This window comes from Octodon degus, unplaced genomic scaffold, assembly GCF_000260255.1.
Source record: "Octodon degus isolate 3935 unplaced genomic scaffold, OctDeg1.0 scaffold00027, whole genome shotgun sequence".
Lineage (NCBI taxonomy): Eukaryota > Metazoa > Chordata > Mammalia > Rodentia > Octodontidae > Octodon > Octodon degus.
The window spans coordinates 11,468,487-11,475,360 of record NW_004524603.1 but is presented as its reverse complement, the minus strand read 5'-3'; the positions used below and the strand labels follow the sequence as shown (position 1 = coordinate 11,475,360).

At 40.0% G+C, this 6,874-nt stretch overlaps 1 pseudogene; it reads left to right on the top strand.

Annotated features, from left to right (window-relative positions):
- LOC101565327 overlaps positions 1–318 on the top strand; it is a 22,521-nt pseudogene extending 22,203 nt beyond the window's left edge.
- Positions 319–6,874: the final 6,556 nt, after the last annotated feature.

The window sequence follows — 6,874 nt, the reverse complement described above, 5'->3', positions numbered from 1 at the left end:
CCCCTGTGCCTGGTGCTGGTCTCCTACTCGCGCATCCTGATGGCCATCCTGAGGATCCAGTCAGGGGAAGGCCGCAGGAAGGCCTTCTCCACCTGCTCCTCACACCTCTGCGTGGTGGGGCTCTTCTTTGGCAGCGCCATTGTCATGTACATGGCCCCCAAGTCCCGCCACCCTGAGGAGCAGCAGAAGATCCTTTTCCTGTTTTATAGCTTTTTCAACCCCATGCTGAACCCTCTGATCTACAGCCTGAGGAACTCAGAGGTGAAGCGTGGCCTGAGGGGGGCGCTGTGCAAAGCAAGTCATTCCCAGGAGCTGTGACCTTGGAACCGCCATTGTCAGGACTCTCCTGTGATCATGGGGCCCGAGTAAGGCAGAAGTCCACGTGAGCTCCCAGAGCTCCTCCGATGTATGCCTGCGCTGCTCAAGAGCACAGCTTCCCTCTTCTTGTGCAAGAAAACTTTAAGATGCGTTGATGTCTTGAGCTGAGGTTTTACCACCCATGACTTATTTCTCATTTTATTGCATATGTGTGAAATTAACACTTATTTTGCTTTTTTTTTGGAACCCTAACGTTAAACTTTTCTTTCTTTCTTTCTTTCTTTCTTTCTTTCTTTCTTTCTTTCTTATATATTTGGTACATGGCTCACTATGCAGCTCAGACTTGTAGTGATCCTCCTGTCTTTCGACTCCCTGGCACTGGGATTATGGGCATGCACCACCACTCCTGGACTCCGTACCTGACACAGTGCACCCAGCGTTCTGGGGCTGGCATGGTGTGCAGTACCAGGGATGGAAGCCAGGTCCTTGCATTTGCCAGGCAGGTGCTCAGACCACCAAGCTATTTCCTCAGCCCAGGAATTTCAAGCATAAAGCATTTACTACAAAAGTGACACCGATGTGTGTTTCTCTGTGTCTTATAGAATAGGGTTTGTTAATCTTTACGATTTGGAGAACAGGGCTGAGCCCAATGAAATGTTAATATGTGATAAAACAATCAGAAGAACATGAAGAATGGATCCAACAGCACTTGATGATACAAAAATACTTAACTATGAGTAATTGCAAGGACTGAAAAATGAGAAGACCTCACAAAGAGCTTAAAAATCTATTCATAGAAGTAATGACAGAGAACTTTCCACACGTGCGAAAATCATTTAACAGGAAGCTAAGCAGGGCAGATAGAATCCGAGTAGCCATAATTAGATGAAAGGCTCAATGATATATCATAACTAATGTACCAGAAATCTAGCCCAAAAATATAATGTTCAAAGCAGTTAGAAGCTGTCACTCATAAAGGAAAATGCCTCAAAAGTAGGTCAGGCTTCTCAACACAAATGTCACATGAAGGGACAGCTTGGAATGAAGGGTTGAAGTCCTAAATGAAAACAACTTCCAACACAATCTCATATGTCCTGCAAATTGTTTTTCAAAGTGAATGGAGAAATGAGATGTTCCCACAATAAATAGGACTTAAAAACCCATGGCCACTAAGCCAACACTCAAAAACAAAAACAAACAAACAAACAAACAAAAAACCTAAAAATATCCTAGAAAGAATGGAATAAATAATTCCAAAATGTCCAACTGAACAAATGAACCAGGAAGAACAATTATATATAGGGGAAAAAAAGGACAAAAGCAACAGGAAAAGAATACAATGACAGTAATAAGTTAACATCCATCAATCATAGCTGTCACTATGAATGGTCTGAATTTGTCTATCAAAACACATTGATTAATAAAAATCAATGGTATACGATATATGAGAAATGTACTTAACACAAAAACAAATGTATACATCAAAAGTCAAACAAAAAAGAAAAGAAAAACAAATACTTCCTTTTTCATTACATTTCTAAAGATGATAAATGAACTCCTGATATTTTGACACATAATTACTCAGACCTGCAACTTAGAAAAATCACTATGTTGCCTATCCACCTACATTTCTTTCATTCCTGCATCCTGAATATATACTCTCCACTATTGTAGAAGTTTCTGTCAATATTAATAGCTACGGGGGGGAGGGGTTGGTATTTTTTAAAAACCTAAACAATTGTGATAATTCATTTTGAGCAGTAGATACACCTACATATTTTATGTTAGGTTTTTATACATGTTCTTCTCGAATCTACAATATGATACTCAAATTCTGAAAGAACTTTAAACTTAAAGTTAGAACTGTCCAGGGAAATCAAATGCTTGTTGCTAGTGCATAAGTGATTCAGTTTCGACTAATAATTACAGTGTCCTCCTTGTGCTGAACTCTCATTTTGTCATTTCCAGTGTGCTTGTCTTGATCAGAACTTATGACAGTGCTAACTCCATTTGTTTTTAAAAGAGCACAGACAATTGCAACGGATCACTGTAGACACCCACGCATTTATGAACATTTCTGTGCTATTCTGGAAAGATGGAAGAATGGTGGGCAGCAGCAAATCAGCCTCTCTGAGATTGGGAGAGCAGATGTGGATTACGGCAAATCGGGGGAGAGAGGTAGGAAGGTGGCTCTCCCAGATCCAGGGAAGTTCTGAGGGGAGAATTGGAGCTCGTGGGGAGAGCAAGGTGGTGGATCTAAAAGCAGAAAAGGGAGGTGGCAAATGTACTTTCTTGTTGACATCTGACTGTCTGCATAAGGCAAGAGGTTGGAGCCCAAAGCATGCAATGACAGCAGGGGCACCTGGAGGACTCCACAGAAAAGTGCACCAGTGGGGCAGAGTGGTGGGTGTCCCATGCTGCAGTGGCTGGATGGCTGGGATTTTATAGCACACAAATCTAATGCTAGCAGTCTTGCTAGGAATACACAATACAGAGCTGGGCTCTGTCTGACTCCTTTGTCCACCAACATGGACAGCAGGGACAAGCAACAAAGAAGACACTAGCCCAAAACTGTAGACCCCAGAAGATAACCATAGGAAAGAAAACACTTCGAGTTTTTTAAAATTATATATTCTTGTTTATGCATGAGTGCTAACATTAGTTTTAGTTCTGTCATCACTTTTAGTGTTTGTTTCTGTTTTCTCTTTCTTTGTCTTTCTCTGGTCTTCACCAGACTCCAAAAGCTTTTGGAATTTTTCTCTGTCCTTCAACCTTCCCTGTAATCTCTTTCTCCTCTTCTACTGGTCTACTTTTTTCCTGCTGTTTCAAATTTTATCTTAAAAGGATAAAATGCCTTAATTGTGGGGATATTTATGGAATATAATTTTCTGGTTTGTTTTAGCTCTTGCTGTGTAACTATACATCTTATTTATATGATTTAAGATAGCATATCAACAGTTGCCACAGTTTTCCTTTTCTATGCTGTCTTATGTCCTATTGTTATAATTGATTTTACTAATTTAACCAAATTAAATTAGTATGGTTGTTCTAATGAGTTTTTCTTCTTTGTATGCCAGCACTGAGATTGACAAAGGATTGTAAACTATAAATACTGTCCCATTCCAATAAGCCAGGGGGTTGGACAAATAGGCAGAAAATTCTCATCTCTAATACATTTAAGTAGAACTGTGTTGAAGACTCAGATGCCAAAATCCAGTTACACACTATATAGTCTTGTATTATCTGTGTACCCAGAGTTTACAATTATGTCTGTATAAAATTCAAGTCCACTTGGGGTGCTTCAGGCTATGGGAAGATATTCACAGTGTCTGGAGATGTTTTGGGGTGTGAAAACTAAAAGGAGGAGGTGAATGGCTCCTGGCGTGACATATGTAGAGGCTGGGGATGCCCCTCACTGTCCTGCATGCCCAAGTCACCCCTCTTCACAGCAAGGAAGCAGCCAACCCCAGGTGTCACTCGTATCAAGTTTGGGGAACCCCATCCTAGTCTTCCCGTGCACCTCTATAATTCTACTGTAGAGTTTTAGAACACTAAGACCTCAGATACTTAAGTGGGTAGATAATTAAAGGGCCAAAACCTTTTTACTGATGAAATATTCCTGTGTAGCATGTCGAATGCAGGACATGATGAAAGTTGTAGGTGCTTTATTCCCGTATTTCCCTTTACAAATGGCCTCATAGGAAATAATGCAGGGAATGTCTGACATCGTTTAAAATGAGTTACTTTGAAAAGTAGTAGTTTCGTCTATTGATGCTTTGGAAGCAACAAGTGTGACGCTTCGGTTCTTTTGCTCTTCAAATCTTTTATCTTGGTTTGACGAAAATTATTATTTCTGTCATACACCAAACTCTTATATAAGAGAGTGACGAAAGGTAGTAAAAATGGTGCCGGTATAAAAATGGTACCAGTGGTCCCTCAGCTGGAAGCCAATGAAGGGCTGGTTGACTTTTAAAATACGAAAGAGTAGCTGTTTGGGAGTGGGAAGTAGCGGAGAGTACACTTGGAGCCACACAGTGATCGTGGTGTAGAGACAGTGCTCCTGGCGGTGTTGTGGGTGGGGACGCACCTAGCACACAGTACTTCACCGCTTCACACACCAGTCTTGCACGCAGTATCTGTTTCTGAGTCTGAAGCTCGCCGTCGCACAGTGAGTACATTGTTGGCGTTTTATGTTGCAGAGTACTTTGTCTTTGCTCTTCCCAGGGGAATGAAGTTTGTGTCTTCTGCGCCTTTGGGGTCTTCTGAGGCCAAGGGCAGGCTTGACCTTCAGGGCCTTCAGTGTCCTGAAGGCGCTTTCTCCACAGTTCTGGTGACTGAGATGCATGCTAACCTTGCAAATGGTGGCATGAGTTCACTCTGTGTTTCTGATTTCCAGGGCTAAAGTAGCTTTAATACATCTCCTATCAACGTACTACCTTGATTCTCTCTGTGTTTCCTATTAATTTAAGAATGGGTTGAAATCATTTTGACATTTGACGATAAGTATGCAAGAGAAAAATATACTTCTGCTTACTTACCCTGATTTACAAATAGTGTTATTTTTCTATAAGTATAATAAATGTTTCTGCTGTAGAAAGATTAAAAAAAATAATCCAGTTACCCAAGGAAGACATCTCTGAAAAGTAATTGTTTTTTAAGACGTTCTTCATATGAGTAACAAAGCTACCTACAATAGCAAATTTTCAAGAATCAATACATAAAATAAATCTTAAAAATACAAATGAGAACACATGAAACCAAGATGTAAGCCCAGAAGTTCAGCTCACCCAGAGCAAACACAGACAACAGTGAGATGGAAGAAATAAAAACCCATCTTCCTTAACTCTCTAAAATGATAGTTGTAGAGGCATCACACCAGACATGAGGCTCTAGAAAAAGCAAAGCTAAAATAATTTCCCAGATAACTAATGAGATGATGTACATAATGAAGGATAGACTTGATGAAATCTAGAGTAGTTACAGATAAAAAATGTAGGGGAGCTTAGGAAAATGATAGATAGTATAAATGCTCAACATCAGAAAGAAACGGAGTACCTTAAGCAGATTCAAGCAGATATCCTGGAAATTAAAACTTCTATTGAAAAACATACACAACAGGAGGAAGTAATAAGGAGATCAAATATCAGATCTAGAGCACAGGTTCATGGTTAGGAAACATCAAATGAGAGAGTCCTTTAAAATATCAAAACAAAAAACCTGCAAGAGATAAACAAACAAATCCAATGGCTGACGGATGAGCCAAAGAAGAAACACTGAACACTGATCACGGCCAATAAACATTCAGAAGACACTGCAAAGGAAAATTTAAAACTGTGCTGAACATTAATGGATACAAGCTTCTACAACATGGAAATAGAATTTGGCAAACAGGCAAGTAAGGAATTTAGAACTCCAATTAGGCATGATCAATCAATCAATAAATAACTGAACCAAACAATCATATTAGGTAACATTATGAATTGTTTCTAATTATTTAATAATTTGTTATTCTTTTTAAAAGTAAAAATCTTTTTTTAAAAAAGAAATAATGGAGGACTCTTCTCCCCACGGACAGGGCCTGAGCAGGCAACTCCTACCTCCATCTGGAGGACCCCACGCAATTGGCAAGATCACAGGTGACTCCTCCACCCATCAACAGGGCCTGGGCAGGGTGCTGAGACCTCTGCTGACACAGGAGGGCCCCAGCTGAGACACACAGGGTGGGAAAGTGGAGCTAAAGACCTGCAAACATATGAAGCAGCACTAAAAGTGTGAGGCTCCATTTGGTAAGGTAGGTGAGCTAGTGTGGTGCCTGGAGTAAAAGCAGGCAGGTAGAGCTGCCCCTGTTTTTTGTTTTTTGTTTTGTTTTGTGTTTCTTTTCTTTTCCTCTACTGATTAGGGGGCAGGGGGTGACTCCAGCAACAGAAGACGAATCCCATCCCCATAACCAGAGGCACAGCTTAGACCAATATACAACACAACTGCAACTGCAAACTTGGCTAAATTGCACATTTCTGGAATTTGATTTAGACCTATCACAACAATTTAAGCACTAGAGAAATATGACCATTTTTGGTTTCCCTGTCTGATCGGGTTTCCTTTTGTGTCTAGCTGGCTGGATTTTCCCCCATTATATCTGTCCTGTTTTGTTTTTCTTTTCATATGTTTTTGTTTCTTAGCTTGTGTTTGTTTTTTAGTTTAGTTTTCTTATTAACTTCTTTATCTTTCATGACTTAGATCTCTAAACTGCTTTTGGTTTAATTGTAAGTGTCCTCTTCCTCCCTTCTTTCAACTACATCACTTGATTTTATAATACTGTCACTAGAGTAAATATTGTCTCACTCATTATACTGCACGTCAATAGTCCTGGGCTTCCTCCTCCAATCCTTCCTTCTTGTGTCTTATAATTTCCAAAAACTAGGATGCTCATCTCTTGCCCTTCAGCGTTGCTTTTACTATATTTCACTTCATTCATTTCTCCATCCTACTTGGTATCCATCTTGACTCTTCCACACATCCGGGTAAAAATCACTCTAATAAGTGAAAAATCATTGTA